The sequence below is a fragment of the Onychomys torridus genome, chromosome 11 (genome assembly GCF_903995425.1).
Source record: "Onychomys torridus chromosome 11, mOncTor1.1, whole genome shotgun sequence".
Lineage (NCBI taxonomy): Eukaryota > Metazoa > Chordata > Mammalia > Rodentia > Cricetidae > Onychomys > Onychomys torridus.
Genome location: NC_050453.1, coordinates 8003182 through 8024085, shown reverse-complemented (window position 1 = coordinate 8024085; position 20904 = coordinate 8003182).

The following is a 20904-nucleotide window of genomic DNA, read 5'->3' as shown; positions in this document are numbered from 1 at the left end:
TTATGTCTGTAGCCAGGATTTTCAGGGGGTCTTTCCTGATCATACCTGATCCTTTTTAACCTTGAACAAATCCACAGCCTTTCATTTTCTATGTAAAACAAAAGTATAACCTCTTCCCCAAAGTAATATATTTTTGGACTTCTATTTTAAAGTTAAGGCATTCCTAAGGTATCTAGGCTGGTTTAATTCAGCAGTCCCTTCCATGATCAGTGTCTCTCAACACCTGTCATTCTCTGTTCATTAGCATTCAAGAAACTCAGAATTAGCAAAGCACCATATAAGGTCCAAATTCCTTGCATTATAATATTTTTCATTCTTAAGTGGCTTATTTTTTGTATTACTTTATTCTCTTTTTAAAAACTTTATTATTTTTAAACTATTTTTTTTCTATGACTGTCTCTACCCACTTTCTTTTCTTTCTTCAGCATCCAAGCACATTCTTACACATACTGTGCCTTTTTAGAGGATTTCTGTGTCTGGACCTGGCTTTCCTATGCATCTGCAGTGTTTTCTGACCATGTGAGACAAACCTTAAACTGACATGTAAGCCAGGACATGGCTCAGCTTAGTTCATGGCACTGGCAACTGGCTCCTGCCCACAGGCACCAGCCAGTAGTTGTGCCTCTGTATATCACCGAGCACCAGCCCACCTGAGAGACTGCAGGACTAGAAAGAGTCATTTGGTTCTTTGTCCAGTACCCTTATTATCTTTCTATGTTTGGATATTCGAGCCCCACATTGGACTCCATATTTAGATGGATTTTTCTTTGGGCTACCAGCTCACAAAGAAATGACACAGAGACATTATTATGAAAGCTCAGCCTTAGCTTAGGCTTGTTCCCAACTAGTTCTTATAACTGATATTAACCCATATTTTTAATCTATATTACTTTATGTCGCTCCTTACCTTTACTCTGCACTGCCCATCCTGCTTCTCTGGCTGGCGACTCTGCCTCTCCCTCTCTCTGAGTCCTCCCTGTCCCCACAAGCCCCACCTAACTTCTTCCTCCCTAGCTATTGGCCATTCAGCTGTTTACTAGACCAATCACAGTGCCACATCTTCACACAGTGTAAAGGAATATTTTGCAACAAATTTGAGATGCAAAATATAAAAATTCTGGAAGGAAAGCTAGGAGAAAATCTTGGTCAGCTGGAACTGGACCAAGTCTGTATTTGCAGCCTGAAACTATGAGTGAGAGAATCCCCTAACAGCAGATCACCCTTCCTGCTTACAGTGTGTGAAACTGAGTGCTTAGATTTGTGAGTATAAGTAGGCTACACATATATTGCTTCTGGAACATCTCAGAAAAGTCTGGTTCCATGTGTGTATGTGCAGCTGTGTAATCATGTAGATGCGTTTGAGATTTTTAATTATTTGATAAGGTTGTTTGTTAATTCAATTGAAAAGCAGTGAACTCTCTTTTAAGATGAAAAATTTAGAAACCCTTTTGTATATTTGAAGGTATTCAATTAAGTCTACAAAAAGGAATAAGTATTTCTGAAATACCCCTACTAAGAGAGAGATCAAATCCACATACATAAAAAAGTATAGACAGGTCAGGTGTGGTGGCACAAATTTTTAGTCCCAGCACTCAGGGGGCAGGTAGATCTCTGTGAGTTTAAGTTTAAGGTCTGTCTGGTTTACATAGTGAGTCCTAGGTCAGGTATGGCTACATACTGATACTTTGTCTCAAAAAATTAATAAAAAAAATAAAATAATAGAGCAAATGTAAGTTACTCTTAAGAAGCCAGGGGAAAAAGTGAAAGTTTTGCTTGAAATTGTATTATATTGAACATCAGTTTTAGTGTTTTAAATGAACTTCCCAGGACAAAATAATTCAATTAACTAGAAAAGCCAAGTGGCTGCACAACTCAGGACCAAACTAAATACACACATGAAGTTGAAAAAGAGCCACTGGAAAAGAGTCAATAATGTACCTTGAAAAATGAGAACTTGAAAAATATTCTTCAGATTCTCTCTGTAAAAATGTAGTTTTGTCTTTCTCATGAAAAAAATGTATTCAGTTGAATTAATATACATGAGTGGTGAGCCAGGCATAATGGTGTATAGCTGTAATCCTAGTGGATGGTATGCTGAGGCGAGACCCTGAGTGCAAGGTCAGTCTGGGCTCATAGTAAGGCTTTGTGCCAAAAACAAACAGAGGAAGATGAGGAAGAGGTGACTATAAAACTCTTCTGAATAGATAAAATATTCAAACATTTTCTACTTCTAGATAAAACCAAGGCCAAGCCAATAACAGAGGGTTGGGAGTATTTGGTCTTATTTGATAGGAAGGGAGCTGGAGAACAGGAATGATAGCCTACAGTGTTTCCTAAAACAGAAAAACACAAAACAAGACAGGAAGGCAGAACTTCAATAAGCAGCATTGATGGCTCCTGACTTTCTTCCCAAGCAGTGACAAGCAAAGAAGCCAGATCAAAATAGAATCCCAGTTTGGATATTCTAATAATATATGGTAAATTTGGAAGAACACCAGACTAAGGATTAAACAATGCTGGTTGAAGTCTCAGCTTCTTCCATGGAAAGCATATTCATCTTGTCTGATCCGCAGTTTTCTCTTGTTTGAATGGGAATAATAACCCCTGCTTCGCCCGTGTCACCGAATTTTTATGAAGATCAAAGAGATAATAAATGTGAATTTTGAAAATTGTAGATCAGTATATACATAAGGTTTTATTAGCATATTTAACAGATGCAAATGAAGGTGTGTTAATTCAATTTGAATACATTTTTCCATGAGAAAGACAAGACTACGTTTTTATGAAAACATTAGGCCTATTTGTTCTTCGAATTCCCCCTTCTCAGTCAAGCCAAAAACCATGTTGTTGTTGTTTTTAATTATGCTCAAACTCACTTCTCCTGTCTTCTTACTCACCCAATAGCCTCTGTTCTAAGGTATTTAAAATTCTAAGATAAGAAATAATTCCTATATTAAAATGTTCCCAAGTTCTCACCCCAAAGAAAGTGTGAGTTATAGGGTTCCATGCAGAGAGTGTGGAAAAAATTTGTTTTAATATGTAAATATGAGCTGTAGGTGAGGTTAGCTCTTATAAGTCTGACTTTAAATTTTCAAAGACATATGTTCATGAAAAGTTACAAAACATTGTCAAGGCTCCATTACCTATTGTCTTGGGCGGCACCTCATGCATCTCATTACATCATCAGATCTAAGAAGTTGTTGGATATGATGGTTTGTGCCTGTAGTTCCAGCTTCTCAGGACATTCACACATATCCATGTGCATGCATGTGGAAGAATGTTGAGGCCAGAGATCAACCATGCTGTCCTTCCACAGGTGCCTTCCACCATGTTTGAGTTTTAAGACAGTGGCTCTTAGGCCTGGAACTAACTAAGTATGCCACCTGGCTGGCATTCTCTCATCTCCACCCACACAGCCCTGAGATCAGCAGCAGTTTGCTTGGGTTTCAGGCAGATCACACTCAGGTACTCATGGCTGTGCACCAAAGTCTTTACCAGTTCAGCCATCTTCCCAGACTTCACTCAAGAGGTTTTCATGAACAAGAAAGAGTAGGGTTCGATTTGAATCTACAGACTTGGTTTGTCTTGTGGGGTCAATGACCAGGAACCACACCCAGCTGCAGATGTTATTGTTGAGTCCAGTGAGGGATGGGAACCATTCTAATGCCCAGAGTCCAGCATGGGGGGAAGTCTAGACCTTCCATGGTAGGCTTGATGCATTTTCCAAAGACTGTTCCATTAGAAATGAGGCTCCTTAGAACTTCAGGTCCAACCATGTCCCATGAATTAAGAAGGAGCACATGTAGACAATGAAGAAACAGTTTGCATATCCTGGTACAATAAGTAATTGGAGTTTAATTGTTATGTAGATTATTCTCTGGTATAGACCAAATAACTTCCTCATTTGAGAAGTAATTCCAAGATTCCGGTTTTCCTCAAATTCCTTCTCCACAAAAGTCAGAGAGTGTGTGTGTGTGGGGGGGGGGACTACTTTATGTCTTGTTTATGTCTTTGATGCAGTCTCTGTGATCTTTACATTTGACCTTGTTTCTCTTTTCCAGAAGTCCTGTGTAGCACCGCAGAGGCAGTCAATAATATAATCCAATCATCAATAAGCTACAAACCCCTTGTTTATTAATACACGATTAAAATGTATATGATAAAAAGCTATTGACTGCAGCCCACTGTATGGATGACAGCAGCAATTAAGGCCTGGGTTCTTGATCACCTTGTGTGCCAGGCACCTAGGGAATGCCGATAGTCTGTCTAAAAGTCACAACAGCTGCAGCCTTTCCTTTGGTTTTTGAAAGTTTATTTTATTTATCATTAGGGGTGTGTGTGTGTGTGTGTGTGTGTGTGTGTGTGTGTGTGTGTGTGTGAGACACACACAGAGGTCAAAGGACAACTTGCTGAAGTCAGTTTTCTCATTCCACCATGTGGACTCTAAGGGAATAGAACTCAGGCCACCGGGCTTACTCAGAAAGTACCTTTACCATTGGAGTTCCATCACTTTCCTTTTTTCTTAATTTTTTAAATTAAAATATATTATTGAGATTGGCTATGTTTCATTTTATTTTTGTCAGTTTTTGTTTTGAACGTGAGTTTACTTTTCATTTATTTTTCTACATTTTTAAAGACATGGTATTGATATGCAGCCCCAGCAGGCCACAATTTCTCAATTCTCCTGCCTCAGCTTCCTAAGTGCTAGGATTACCAGTGAGTCTCACCATAGCCAGGCTTTGGGCTCATTTCTCAAGCTCTAAAAACACCAAACACACACCTTGGCTATGTCCCCATATTGGGTTTTGATGGTATACAAAAAGAAAGAAGATAAAATCTTGTCAATAAAGAATCCTGTTGACCACTGAGTAGACATCTACAAACCAAATTGCCTTAGACAGTATTGCTGTCAAGAGACACCACAACCATGGCAACTCTCCTTAGAAAAGAAAGGCTTTAACTTGGACTTACTCATAATTTCAGAGGGTTATTAGCTCATGTCTATTATCATCACATGGGGGAGCATGGTGGCACATAGGCAGACATGGTGTTGGAGAAGCAGCTTAGAGTTCCACATCTGGATCAGCAGGTAGCAGGGAGAGCCAACCACTTTTGAAACCTCAGAGTCTACCCCCAGTGACACACTTCCTTCAATAAGCTCATACCTCCACCAATAAGGCCACACCTCCTAATCCTTCTCAAGTAGTGCCACTCCCTGATGGCTAAGCATTCAAATATATGGGCTTATGGGGGCCATTCTTATTCAAACCACCACACTAATCAAAGCACTGACACATTGTGATCATGGAAAGACCACAATTCATATTGTGGTTCATACTTTCTTTTTTAATGACTTGTTGATTTTTATGTGTACAAGTGTTTACCTGTGCGTATGTTTGCATGCCATTGCAAGCCAGCAGAGGGCATTAGGTGACCTGGAACTGGAGTTTGGGTTGCTTGTGAGCCATGGTGAGGGTGGAAGGAACCAAACCCAGTCCTCTGCCAGAGCAGAAGTGCTCTGAACTGCTGCCTGTGTCATCTCTGCAGCATCAGGAGGTTCATCCTTTTGTTGTATTGAATGAGGCTTTGTAGCTCTGGGGAATGAAGCCTGGGCTTCCTGTAATCCAGATAGGCACAGACACTGATGAGTGCTGCCGCTGACCACTTATGAGTTTATGTGTGTGCAGATAGGTAGTGCCAGAGGAGGCCAGGGGTAGACATGGAACATCCAGGTGACCTCTTTGTCTTCCTTAATAATTTCTACCCTAATTTTTTGAGGCAGGTATTCTCATTGACCCAGAGCTTGCCAATTCAGATAGATTGGCTGTCCATGTGACCCCCAGGATCATCCAGCCTGCACCTCCCCAGGGATGAGATTGTGAGATTGCAGGTGCCTGGTTTTTTCACATGTGTGTTGGGGGGTTGAACTTAGGTCCTTACGTTTATGCAACAGGGTCTTTTACCAGCCCCTCTGTCATGGGCTTAATGAGTATTTCATACAACACCATTTTCTCTCTTTTCCTTGCATGGCTACTCTATTGTTTTCTAAACATCTTTTTCAGATACTTGCTGTCATGTAGATAACATACATTCACAGCGAGTCCAAGTCTACCTTTAAACTTCCCAGACAATGCAACTTCTTCATAATAACAAAATAGTCCTGGTTTTACCCTCCTATTTCTAGAATGATTGTTATATCTAATTCTTACACCCGTAAGTATTTACATATATGCCTGTAATGGAATATAGTATTGCTGTTATTTTCAACAAATTGTATCTTTTTGAGGACAAAATCAATACAGTTATTTATTTATTCTGGCTTGTTATAGTGTCTTGATATACAGCCCTGCTTGCCCTGACACTTACTATGTAGTCCAGGCTGGCCTTGAACATATGGCAACCCTCCTGCCTCAGCCTCTTCAATGCTGAGATCATAGGTTTGTACCAGCATGCCCAGATTTAATAAATGCATTCTTTTTTTTTAATGAAGGGTGCTAAGAAATTGAATCTTGGGCCCTGTTTAATGTTCATAAATGCTGTGCCACTGAGAAACAAGTCAGAAGTTTGAACTTGGCCTTGCTCCTCTCTTTGATAGTTTCTTTATAGACCCCAAGGTTTTGATCTGCTCCCAAACTTACTGTGTAGCCCTGGTTGGTCTGAGCTTTTGGTGATTTTCTGTCTCTACCTGGGTGCTGGGCTTACAAGGTGTACTGTGTCTTACTTCTTTGCTTTTGCAGTGTAACTTAAAAGGATACCCCATTCTAGGCTGGTATTTTGTATTGTTTTATTTGCTGTCTTTCATTGATAATATGGGTTGCTTGTTTGCTTGTTTTGACCTGAAATTGAATGTACCTTTTCTCTTTGCTTTTCTGAGATTAAAAACTAATTCCCTTCTGGCTTCTAATGGGACCTTTTCTTCATCATTAATTTTCTTGTTTGGAGGCCATGTGCCTAGGCATGGGTAGGGGCATTTATCCAGCTTGAGTTCTCTGGGCTTCCTGAATCTGTGGTTTGTTGTCTGGTATTAATCTGGAAAAAATGTTCAGTTATTATTGTATCTCCTCTTGGTTCCATCTCTTCCTCTTTCCTTCAAGTGTCCCCATAATGTGTGTGCTGTGCTGTCTCCTCGCTTGTCACATGGCCTTCTCTATCTTTTTTCTAGTCTTTTCTGCTTCGCACTTTCAGAAATCTCTATTAAGTAATTCTCAAGGTTGGCATATCTTTCCTAAGCTGAGCTAAGTGCCCGTATATCCAACAAAGGCAACGATTCTCTGCAGTTTCTGTTCTTGAGGCTCCTGGTCTTCCATCTGTGCCATTTCCACGTCTCTGCTTATGTGATGCTCTGGTGTCTTGTCTACTCTTTCCTTTGAAGTACTTAGTATATTAATCTCACTTCTTAAAAAATTCCTCATCTAGAGCTGGAGTTGTAGCTGAATGGTAAAGCATTTGCCTAGCTGGTATGAGGTCCTGGGTTCAATACCCAACACTGAAAACAAACACTAGCCAACAGGCAGGCACATTCCTGGTCTGGCATGCCAGCATCCTGACAGACCTGACATTGTTTGTGATATTAATTCAATCTCTCCATGCCTTTTAAAAATATGCCTATGACATTTTAATTGAAATACACATTGCATAAAAGAAACCAAAGAAGTGGAGCCTCTAGTAGTTAGTTGTAACTGGTCATCAGGAACATTCTGAAGTTATGAACTAGGGCCCAGCCTTTTGGAGAGCTTGTGTCCCCAGCTGTGACCTGGATTGCACCTCTCAGGCCTGACCATGGTTGAGGGAGTTGGATAGTTCCCTTCCCTGCTGGTGGGAAGCTAGAGGTAGTGCGTTGCTTGAGAGGTTTTAATACAAACATAATGAGGCTCTGACAAGATAGCTTTTCCTCGCAGTAGGACTTCTTAAGAAAAACCCAGAAGGCTGTGGATTTCAGCGTGATTCCTTTTCCTTTCTACTCATTAGAAGCATAGTTCCCACCAGATCACACACTGTATAAGCCTGGCAGAGCTGCAGACAGTGAATGGGTTCCTGTGACATCTGGCCACTCTGAGCTGCGGCCATTTCTCAATTGCATTTCAAGTTTCTTATGGGATGCCTGCTCTCTTTTTATTTCAAAGACAGACAATGGAGGTGAAGGAGATGGCAACATGGGTGACATGCCAGCTGCACAAGCACAGGGAGTTTGGATCTTCAGAACCCAGGTGAAAGCCAGATGCAATCATGCACATTTGTAACCACAGCACTCCTGTGATAAAGTGGGAGCTGAAGACAGGAGGACCCCAAGAGCTTGTGGGCCAGTTCCCTAATTTATGCCATAGTGGGCAGTGAGAGACTTTGCCTCATACAAGGTGGATGGTGAGGAGCAATATCTGAGCCTGATTTTGCCTTCTACAGGTACACAGTGGCAATTGTGCACCTAAACACAATACCTCTCTCTCTCTCTCTCTCTCTCTCTCTCTCTCTCTCTCTCTCTATTTATCTACCTATCTATCTCTCTGTCACACACACACACACACACACACATACACACGCACACACACCAAGACAGGGTTTCCTATATGTAACCATTTTGAATGTTCTACCTAATCCAGGGGGTCTTGGTCATGCTTTAGCCCTCCCAGCACATGCAGTGGGGGTATTCCTTGTTTCTTGCCTCAGCTCACTGGTAAATCTTGCTAATGAAATTCCATTTGGGTTGAAGACTGATGCTCATTCTGTGTTGGACATTCATTTCAGTCCATAGTGACTTGACCTTGTCATGGTGGGTCACGACTGAGATAGGAGACATGATGGAGCAAAGCTGCTCATCTCTTGGAAGTCAGGAAACAAGAATTACAGAAGGGAAGGAGCATACAAGATGCTCCCTTTAAGCCACACCCATGGTGACCCAACTCTCCAGTAAAGCCCTGCCTCTAAATGACCAATGCATCTAAATGCTTACTGATAGATTAATTCACTGATAAGGTCCACACCCTCAAGATCCAGTCAACTCCAATTAGTACCACCAGTTAGGGACCAAGCCTTTCATGTGTGAGCCTTTTGGAAGGATACTTCACAGTGAACACATGATATGCTCCGTTTGGTACCTAAAGCTACAAGTAATATATGTAGTTTGAAAGCTACAAAGTTTTCTTTGACTGTGTAGATTTCCCTGCATACTTGGCTGACTCTTACGTTTCCTCTGGCAAAGAACTGTCCAGGGCTGGACCTAATTTGGAGATGTCATGTATGCCTTTGGAGTAGACACAATTGACCGTCAACAAGATCCGGTCTGGGTCATGCTATAATTTAATTTGTTAAGCTAGCCTCAGCAACTGGGTATTCTATTTATTATTAAAATAACTGAGAACAATAATGGCATGGACATGATTTTCTATTATGTAATATCAAGCAACTTCTTTTGTCTATATTCATATTATACTCATGTTTTACGTATGTGTGTGGAATATGCAGGTATGTCTGCTTGTGTGTGTTTGCATGTGTGTGTGGGTGCTAGAGGACAATGTGTGGTGTTCCCCTCTATCACTTTCTACTTTATTCTTTGAGATAGTCTCTCATGAAACCTGATGCTCACTAATTTGGCTAGACTGACAACAAGCCTCAGTGGCCTCCCCTGTCTACCTCCTCAGCCCTGGGGCTACAGGTATGCTCTTATATTCAGCTTTCTGTATGGGTGCCAGGGATTAAATTTGTTTCCTCACACTTTACCTGGTGGGATATGTCACAACCCTCTTTATTTTTTTTAGTAAGTTTATACAAACACACACACACACACACACACACACACACACACACACACACATTTAAGAAAGTATATAGGCTTAGGGTTCCAGAGAGCTAGATGTCAATAACTGTGGGGAAGGTATGGCAGCAGGGGCAGGAAACTAAGACTACATCCTAACCTTGCACAGGAAGCAGAAAAATAGAAATGATGTGGGTGAGGGAGTAAACCCCAAGAGCCTTCCCCAGTGACATACTTCCTCCAGCAAGGCCATAGCCCCAAAGGTTCCATAATCCCTCGCCTCAAACAGTGCCACCCATTGGAGACCAAGTGTTCAAACACCCGAGCCTGTGAGGAACATTTCTCCTTCAAACCACAGTGTTCTGCTCCTGTGCATGTTTCATTTTTAAGTTGTAGTGTTGTTGTTTTCCCAAATACCTTTTGTTTTGATGGTAAGACTACCTATGATTGATTCCATTAAGTTTTGAGAACCTTTGCAAATTTCTGGGTAGGTCAACTCAGTGAACTGAAAGTATTTGTAAACATCTGGAAATGAGACATAAAAATAGATTATCATTTAGGCTCATGCATATTTATGTGCCACCATGCACATGGAAGTTTGTACAGTAGTGCATGCAATGGTACTCCCATGTAGCTCAGTCATTATTGGTGGCCTTTTCCCGCTTCTAAATAACTTTCTTGTAACTTGAAGAACAACAACAACAAAATAAATAAATGAATAAGTAAATAAATAAATAAAATAGTGAAAACTATACTGCCCTTACTGGTCACCACAATTCCTGAAAAGAATTCTCTTTTTTGGGTAAGATTTCTGTTTGGCTTGTAATACCTTCACACTTTGGTGGAAAAGTCTGAGTATGATTCAGATTGTTCTCAGGTAATTCCATGAAGTGTTGGCTTTGAATACAAAGGAAAGGCGATTTTTTAAAAATATGCTTGTGTTGACATTCACGGTTTGGGTGTCTGTGTATGTTTAGTTGCCCAAAATTCAAATGTTGCTTGTCTTTCTTAGTTTCTTTGTTTCTATCTATCATTCCTTCTTTTTTTCAAAGAAAAATAAAAGGGGTTGTGATGGCAGATGGCAGAGACCTGTATCCCAGCCCTTTTGAGAGGTGGAAGCAGGAGAATCAGAAGTTGAAGGCTAGCCTCCACTATAGATCAATTCTGGGGATAGCCTGGGCTGCATGAGACTCTGCCTTCAAAATTAAAAAAAAAGTAAAAGCAAAAGAAAGAAAGAAAGAGAGAGAAAGGAAGGAAGGGAGGAAGGAAGGAAGGAAGGAAGGAAGGAAAGGAAGGAAGGAAGGAAGGAAGGAAGGAAGGAAGAAGAAATACAAATAAATTTAATGATTGAACAGTATTGGACAAATCAAGAGCCTAGTTCAGTCTGGTTTTAGTTTTAAAGTTTGGATCTTTTTATGAAGGTGAATAGCCATGTGAAATACAGCTCAGGTGGCCTTACATGCAGATGACCCCTATGGAAATCAAAAACCAGTCCCAGCACTTAGCTCATACAGTATGTGAAAAGGTACCAGTTTAGCTTACTTCCCGGCAAGGTCCAGACTATTGAGATTCTGTTTTGTACCTCTACCAAGCATGAAGTGAAGACTGACTTAAGCATTCAGGACATGCTGGGCAGTGGTGGTGTATGCCTTTAATCCCAGCACTCGGAGGCAGAGCCTCTGTGAGTTCGAGGCTAGCCTGGGCTACCAAGTGAGTTCCAGGAAAAAGGCACAAAGCTACACAGAGAAACCCTGTCTCAAAAAACAAAACAACAAAAACAAACAAAAAAACAAAATTCATGACATGAAATATTTCTCTGGAGTTACTGTTCAGTCATTAAGGTTACTTGTATTTCCTTCCTTTTTATTTTATTTTATCATTTGGAAGGCATAGTCTTATGTAGCCCAGGCTAGCTTCAACCAACGGGAGACATTTTGGCAGTATCCTTTTCCTAAAGTCAGACTTCCACTGCCAGACCTTCTTTCTCTATTTTCTAGAATACAATTCTTTTATTGTATTTTATACACTCTTAATACATTATCTTAATTTAGAAAACTGACCAGGAAGGTAAGTCACTGCAAGTCTTCAAAAAAAAATCTTCCAAAGAAATGAGTTATTATGAGCTAGAGGGCCTCTTGAAAGTGTACATGGTTTTCCTGTAAGCCTCTTACCTACTTCCTTTAGGACAGAAGGGGGTGGGGTGGGGGAGGATAAATGCTCGCAGGAATTGGTGCTCTAACGCCATGCAGCTGCTAATGCATATGCATGTGTCATGCAAATGTCCCCAGCAGAAACACATTCTTTGGTTTAAACCTACAACTATTCAGCAATAAAGAACTTTCCAAATCAAACTGCTGACTCTTTTGTTTTTAAACCTTATCAAAACACCCAGCATACATCTTACCAGGCCGAGTAAATCGAGACAGAAAGCAGCTGCAGGGAGCCAGCTCTTGTCCCCTGGATATCAGGTGTGTGCTGCAATTTTCCAGATCCACGGGTGAGCTGAAGTTAGTACCTGGAATCTCCAGAAACTCAATGTAAAGCACTTTGGACATGCTTGGGATCACTTTACAGAGGCCTTATCTTTGTAAAGAGACATTGTAATTTACCAACTGAGGGTTTTATCCATGTGGAAAGATGCACTTCCGTTACACCTTTGTCTGAATATCAAAAGACCTGGCTCAACAAACAGAGGAACACCTAGGTCTAGCACGGTCCTGTCCGGCCTGTGCTTTTCTCAACATTCCCTCAGGTTATTGATAAGTAGGAGAGGGAGAGAGGGAGGGAGGGAGAGAAGGGAATAGGGAGAAAAAGAGAAAGATTTGGGAAGCAACCTTGTCTCACTAAATGTTCTAAAAGTTCACGCACACAGCTGCGGATTTATTGTGACATTGTCTTTCATCACACTAGTTTCTGCGCGTATACGGAAAAGTTCCGTGTTGGGGAATGAAAAATGTCAAACAAGAAACTTCCACTGGTACCTAGAGGAGATGTTAAAGACTGGCTGGGGAGTGATTCACTCCGACATCTTTATGGCTGGGAGAAGGAACACCACTCTGACATTTTTTATGGGCTTGTATGCGGAAGCTAAGCATCGAGAAGAGCACGGCAGTTGGGATTAGACACGGAAAGAGAAAATGAGTTCCTATCTGGGGATTAACCTGCATTTGTGCACTACAGGGAAGCGGACTAGACACTCACTTGGAAGGCAGCTCTCCGGGGAAGCCATCAATCCTGAATGAGATTACTTAGGGTGAAATTGCATATCTCCAGGTGGCATCGTCTGAACCATTCCACAGTTTCTTTCTCCGTCCCACAGGGGTTAGACTGGCCTTAGCCAGCTAAACAGAATGCCCTGGAGGAGGAGCCTAGCCTCTGGGGAAGGCCTAGCTTACTCAAGACAGCTACTCATTTTCTTTGCCCTCGCTGAGCAGGAGCTTGCTGCCAGCAGGGAGGACCCCCTCACCCCAAGTCTTTTTTTCGCGGATCTAGGACCCTGGAGTTTGGGGGTTAGCCTCGGAGAGACTAGGGTGAAGGCAAGGAGGCTGATAGGAAGAGGGCCGGAACTTCAAAAAAGGGCAACAGATAGGGCCCCTCTCTCCTTACCAAGGATTCTCGCGTACCCCTACAACTTCACGACCAGAAACTTGGTCGTTCAGAAAGCCCAGAGCCCAGAACCCAGGCCCAAATCTGGTTGTATAGAAGTCGGCTTTAGCCGGTCTTCCATCCTACTCTGCATTCTCCTGGCCGAGGGGCGAGGATGTAAGACGCCCGCCCATTTGCGCGTTTTCTTTGTTGTTTTCCTAGAGGTGAGGAGAGAAAAAACCCTTCGCAGAAAGAGAGCGAGCAGTTGCGATTTGCACCCGCCGTGCCCCTGGACGCAGGCAATTCCTCGCACGCATCTGGCGGCGCGGGCACAGGCGCTTCCAGGCGCCTTAATATCCATAATTCGAGGGGGAGGCTGGGCGGCTGCTGCTTTGCCAGGTCAATGTGTTAATTAAAAGTTGGTCCGAGTTGGTCAGCACGCAGTCCCAGATGTGCATAACAGCATGCAATTAACACGTAAGAAAATCTTTTTGAAGATATCAGAATTGAACACCCCCCCTTAAAGAAACTCCACCCTACTCCCACCCCTGAACGTGAGCTAGCGCAGGCAAACACTGGAAAAGTCATTAAAAGACGTAATTAAATGTGGGCCGCCGTTCTGGAAGGGGTCGGGCTTGAAAAAAAAAAAATCCCCAAATCTATATATTTCAAAAATAAATAGCAAATTGATTTTTTTTTCTACAGGACGGGCAGGCTCAGAGACCGGCTTCGCTCGGTTCCCACCCCATGTATATTAAACAGCCGGCGAGTGGAGGCCGAGTTGCTCGGTGACCCAGCGAGCGCAGGGAGTCCCTGGCCCGCGCGCTGCCGCCGCGGCCGCCGCTGCTGCCGCCGCCGCCGGCAATTGCAGAAGGGCCTCTTGCAGCCAGATTGCTTCCCAGACCCAGGGATAATTACCGCACACTTGCTCGCCTAGCCTTCTTCAGAGCTTCAATGAGTGTAGGGAAGTGTGGGTCGGGTGCGAGGTGGGGAGTGGGGAGACAGCCATTTTACATCAATGCATTTATATGAAAAGTAAACGTGTGCGAAGATACTTAATATTATCATAGACCCCGTAGGTGGAGCAGACCGGCTGGCACTAGCTCGAGGCTGCACCTGCCGCCGGCCCGCACATTTCTGCCTCCTTCAGCCTTTGCACGGGACTCTCGCCCAGCCAGGAGACACTTGACTACTTTTGGCTTTCGTTCGGGTTTGATTCATTGAATGTGACGGTTGGTAGGAGCCGGTCTGGGATCCAGGATCCGCATTCAAGATTATTGGCCCATTTTCTGAGTTGTTAGCTCCTGCCTGCAGAGACACTCTGTTTCCGTCGCACCCCCACTTGATCTAAGTTCCCTACTTCCTTAGCTTGCAGAGGAAGCCAGGCCAGGACTTGGTGCCCATTCGGGCACCTTAACCTACATACAACTCTGACCCACTTCTTGTTTCTCACCCAAGACATGAGATGTTCAGGTTTAGGGACTACAAGTGATCCCATCCACTACATCCCCCCCCCCCCAGTGGGTCTGGGGACAACAATTCCAACCGATTAATTCTGAGTGCCTATAACCTAAAGTGTGTACCTCGTGGATGACACCCAGAAACCTGGGTATTAGGGACAAATGGATAGAGATGACAGAGAGCAAGACAGAAAGGGGTCGGAGACAGATTCTTCTGAAAGGACCAGATTTGTTGCGTGTGAGCTTGAAGGCAGTAGGAGCCATCGTTTAAGGCAGGCACAGCCTCGCTGTTAACTAGTGTCCGACTTCCCCGCCCCATCTTTTTTTCCCTTTTGTAGGATGCAGAAGGTGAATAATGAAACCATTTTGCTAATAGTTTATGAGCCATGAGATTGGAAATGTATATGGGTAGACCGAAGCACCAGACTAAAATCATCTGAGACGCGCGAGACTTGGCAGAGAGAAAAACCCTCCAGGTCCCCCTTCCCAGCCTGGAGCGGAAAGACTGCTGCTTTCCCCCTCTATGCTCCATCCGAGGGCAGCGGCTTGGCCCACCCTCCCTCCAGCTCCTCAACCTCCTCTTCTCCCCGAGGGGCTGGAGCGAGAAGGAGATGAATTGGGGTGATGCTAAGATAGCACGACCGGGAGATAATCGTTATCAGCAGGATTTTTCTTCCAGTGATGGGATCTACAGAGATCTATCACGCTGGGCAGCTTTCCCCCAGGCGGAAAACAATAGGCGGGAACCAGGCTTTGGGGACAGCCATAGGGACTCTGTCTGTACGTCCATCATGTTCATTACCCCAAGGCCTGTTCCTCTACAGTGAACACTCGGAACCGTCCAGGACACCCACCCGACCTCCACCTTTTCCAAGTGTTCCTAGCCTTTCTCTATGCAGAGCCCCCTCAGTTTCAAAGCCTGGGATACTAAGGCGGGATGCAGGGGGGCACCTGCGGGCATGGTGGAGCCAGGAAAGGATGAAGCGTGCTCCCGTGGAGTGGTCGCACAGCTGAGAAATATCCTCCCAGCGGGTTGGGAATCCTAGCCCACAGCGTGGCCCAGGAAAGACCGCCCTGCTGGTGGCAGGGCGTCCCAAAGAGCAAAGGCGAGCCGGGAGGAGGAGGGTGAGGGCGGGCTCCGTGAGAGGCTGCAGGCTCCAGGCCCAGCTCCCAACCAGCTCCGCGACCGCAGCAGGAAGGCCAGGACAGGTGCGTAGCATTGGGCGCGCAAGTCAGGCAGGGGGGCCCGCGATTCCAGGGCTCTGTCCCTTCCAGACTGGAGGCGCCTTTAATATCCTTCTGAACTCGGGCAGGGGCTGGTGCCAAAGGACACCCGGGACAGACTCCGGGTCCCTGGAGGGAAGTCGAGGCAGCACGGCCAAAGCGCCAAGTGGACGCACAGGAGCATAGGCTTGGCAGGGGCTACGTAGAGAGAGCTCACGCTTGCATGGAGTCTGGGCTATGGACACTGAGGGGCCACAATGGCTACTGTCCAATACTCCTTAGAAGCTTCCCTTAACCTTTGAGTCTAAGCCAGGCTGGATTCTCCCAGGAATACGTTTAGGGATCGTGAGGCGAAAACTGGCAGATCGCGCTCTTGGGAAAGCGCAGTTGAGGACAGAGACAGGTACCCGCCAGTACGAGATTCCCCGCTAGCAACCGGCACCGAGAACCTTTGACCTTTTCGTGTAGTGGATGGGCGGGAAGGTGCTGGGGAGAAGTAAACAATGGGAAAGAAAAGGATCACCACGCCACAGGCCTCCTGCGGCCCTTTGGGCGCCTTTAATCCCCAGACCCAGCTTGGAGAATCCACCCTCTCAAGCGAGCGGGGCAGACCCTGTTCACCTTCAACCCTCTGCTTCCTGACACAATTCCCACACCAACCTACACTGACACTCCTACTGAGCCTGGGTCCCTCTCCTCTACGGGACACCCAACACAGCTTTGAAACAGCAACCTAGTGAGCTTAGGGAGGTTGGAGTGAGTAGGGTTTCCTGTCCTCAAAGATTATATTTTTGAAGAAACAAAATGAAAATGAAAAATCGAACTAGCCCATTCAACACCGTCCATATCCCGGACGGGCCAAAGGACCAGAAAGAGGGTGGCCGCGTGGAGTGGGGTTCCTAGGCAATTAAACAACTGGCATATTACAGATGGCTGGTGTGAACCCGTGGGAAAAGGCAACTGCCCCCGGGGGCAGTTTAGGGTGGAGAGGGCTAAGTGAGGAAGAATTACTGGTGGCATCCCGCAGACCCAGCTGCAGCGAAACCCCGAAACCACAGCGCAAGTGAAGAGCCATTCCCTGGGTATGAGTGATGACTCTCCAGGGTCCTTCCAGGGCGCAGGGTTCAAGCAAAGCAACGGAGAGAGGTCGCTGGTATTGAAGGTCATGGTTGGGCCCGGGAAGGGCAAGCTCTCCAGGTTACTCTTGTGGCTTCTGAATTCACCCTGTCGCAATTCCTTCCCAAGTGCGGGATTGCCCAAATTCCTACCCCGGGACCTCAAGTGAACCCCGCGTCTTGGCAGTTTCCCTGTCTCCCTAAAGGCCTAGGCTGGGCTAGTCCTCGGGGAAACTCTCCCTCGGCCTCCTCCCTCTCAGCACCGGGAGGCTTCGCCCTGCCTGGCTCCTGAGTGGCTGCAGGTGGAGCGAGGGAGGCAGAAGGGACCTCTGGAAGCAAAGTAGCCAAACTGCTGGAAATTGTAGAGACGTTAAAAACCCGCTCCTCCTTCAAGCCAGTCCCCTCCCAAGCCGTGCCGGGAGAGTGACAAGAGGGACGCCAGGTCTTTCCCCCAGGTGTGTGTGAAGGTGGGGGGGAGGGCCTTCGCAAACTTACTCCGGCTCCTTTCATTTGTCAGTTGATTCCATCTGAAAGTTTGCTATTTATAGTCTACACCCCGCAGCCCGAACCCTGCGCCCGATTCCTGGGGCGGAGTGCCAGAGGAGTGCTGGCGTCCCGCGATTTGTTTGTTTTCCCCTCTTGCAGCAGGCGACCAGGCGGACACCCTCGTGGACACCCAAAGCCACCCATTCCCGGGAGCTCGGACAGCCGCCCCACACTCGGGATCCTGTGAGTTGACGCCGGGCCTCCGGGTAAAGGCGGGAGGCGCTGTCGCTCGCCGCCGCCACCGCGTGGGTCGCGCTGTCCCCAGCCTCTGCCCCCTCCGACCTCCAGCCAGACGCTCTAGTTCGCTCTCTTCTCTGCTAGTCCTCCCCCCCCCCCTCCATTTGTGTGCCCTTCCCCATCTCCCCGCTCAAGCCTGCTCTCAACTTGAAACCGAGTTTGTTTCTAGAGCCTAGTGGCCTCTCCCAGTGAGGCGGGAAGTGTGTGTGTGTAGGGGGGCGGGGGGGGGGGATGTGAGAGCTGCATGCGGATTACAGTACGGGTCCCGGGGGAGGGAAGGGGAGCCTGGGACCCGAGGGCGTCTACAGCCCTCCGCGTGCGCCACCCCGCGCTCTGGGAGGAGGGGACAAGATGCGTCCCGCTAGGGATCTCTCCGGGAGTAGCTTTGGCGCAGCGCCGGCTTAGCATGGCGGTCTGGAGCTACCCGGCTGCCGAGCGGGCTCCGATTGATCTTAATCACAACCCCTTGAATCATCTCTGAGCAGAAAAGAGGAAAAAGGAAGGAAAGCAGTGGCCTGGGGCTGGTCAGGAAGAGTCAGGGTAACGTCCGTCAACTCCAGCCAGGCACACTGGACTCTGTCATCCGTTTTTCCAACCGTTGCAGTCTGGGCTTGCTTAAGGCGGGGCGAACCGTGGCTAAGGGTAGACCTTGACCTTGCCCCCCCCCCCCCCCAAGCGTCGAAGCCTCAAGCACAGTTTCTGAGTTTTGGAAATGGACAGTCGGAGTGTAGTGGGTATTGAAAGCTCCCCGCACCCCCAGGGCAAAGCGAGAACTCAGGCACGCGTGGACAGCGACAGGCTCTGGGTGACTGTGCGCGCTCAGCCGCGGCCAGACACTCTTTCCCGCAGGCGCACGGTGGCCCGCTTGTGGCTCCTTCCTGGTGTGTCAAAGTGTCCTTTGCAATCTTGGCAGAGGCATGGTCTCGGTGGGGAGCGACGCAGGGAAGGTTGTGACCGCAAAGAATTCTGGTTTCCTATCAGTCTGGCCGAGAATGAGAGCGTAGGGAGTTAGGAGCCAGCAAATGCACAATCTGGGATTCACATCCCTACCGTGACCCAGTGTCCCCGCCGCCGTCAAGCATGCAGGCATCTCCATGCAATTCATGAGCTCCGTCAATTTTCCTGATCTCACTCTTAGAACCCTTTTTGGAGCCTTATCCCGCTCAAAGTCCTCAAGGCTGCCTTTGGGGATAGACTGGGAAGAGGGAAGGCTGTGCACAGACTTGTAGTGATGCCCATGGAGTGGGCCTCTTTGCACATCAGAAGTTCCCCCACGGCCCACAGGACAAGGAGATGGCATGTTGTGTGTTGCCAGCCTCCGTCCTGCCTCCACACTGCAGGACCTGTCTGGTTCAGGCTGGATGGTGGGTGCCCACACCTAGTCCTGATCTGCCAAGAATCTCCCTGAAGCCGGCTTGAGACAGTTTACAGTTCCTCTGCCAAAAGCAAGACAGTTTCTGCCACTATCCCCAGGCACCTTTTGGAGCTGTGGTTAAGTACAGATCTTAGCACCATCTCATAGCTAAAAACTGGTGGTATTGACCCTCGCTGTCCAAATCTGGGGAAGAGAAGCCCTATGTTATTGGTTCTCTCCCACCTACCTCTTTCCTACCCCTCCCAAGATAATGGATGCCTTTTCTGGGTTTGTGGGAGCTGCTGGCCCTGTGTTTAAGGGGAAAGGAAGAAAGGAAGGAAGGGAGGAAGGAGGGAGGGAGGGGGAAAGGGAGGGAGGGAGGAAGAAAGAAAGGAAGGAGGGAGGGAGGGAGGGAAGGAAGGAAGGAAGGAAGGAAGGAAGGAAGGAAGGGAAGATACAGGAGAAAAGCACATGAAAGAAAGGCCTCTGTCAAAGGGAATGACCCCTTGCTGCCTGCTTCTGTGTGTGCTTTGAAAGGAAAGCCTGAGGAAGGGCAGGAGCTACCTCTAAACCAAACCTTCCCTTACCCCCAGGACAAGGGTCTTCCCTATTTGGACTCAAAAAGTCATTGCTTAGAAGATGCTGGCCAGAGATGGAGAGAGCCAAGTTGCCCCTCCCAGCAACTAGGTTATTCTACTTTGGTATAAACTCTCAAGTTGAACACAGCCCGCAAGGCTCCTGGACTTCCCCGAAGTATTAGGCTTGCATAAGCTTTGGGATCTGCAAGCTCCTCCAGCCATTTTGATGTGACCTTAGGACTAGGAAGCTTCCTCTGCTCAGTGAAGCAAAATAAACTTGCCTCACACCGCTGTGCTGGGCTGGGAATCCCTGGCTTCTGGGGTCCCTGGTCCTGGCTCAGTTCTGTCTCCTGCACTTGTCTTGAGGTGGCTTCCAGACCCCTGGCTTTCTCCTCACAGGTGGAGGCTTTAGTGGAGAAGTTCTCCTTCAGAGTGTGAGGACTCAGGGCATTTCCATCAAAGCAGCTAGAACCAGGGAAGGAATGGTCAGGGCAAGAAACAAGCAGCAGCAGACAGGAGACCTATTTGTTTCCAAATCAACAATGAATGAAGAGTTGTTCCTCTCCTGTACGCCCCATTTTCAAGGAACTCTGGACAGTGGCACAAAGCAGCATCCTTTTTCAAACTCTTCAGGTTCGTGGCTTACAAGTCAGACCCTAAAAGAGGTGATTCCAGAGACAGTGCAGTCAGATTTTCAGGCTTCTCTTCCACAACTTTACATTATGGTTACAAACCCTGGCTACTTTTTAATCTTTTTTTCCTCCCCTACCCTCCCCCGCTTTTTTTCTTTTGGTGCCTACTGAATGCCCTGGAGTGAGCAACCTGAACTCTCCTGACCAAAAGAATTTTATGTCCCTAAAATTTCTTGCTGGGGGACTACATTCCTCTCTTCCTCAAACCCACCTCCACCCAGGGCTTTGGCTACCAGTCTGCACTTGAGGAGTGTGGCTGAGCTTCCTAGGGACTAAGATGACCGATGGCACAATCAACCACACTTACCCTTCTCACTCTCCCCTCTAGATGTTGCTGGGAGCAGGAGTACACCTGCTTGGGCAGA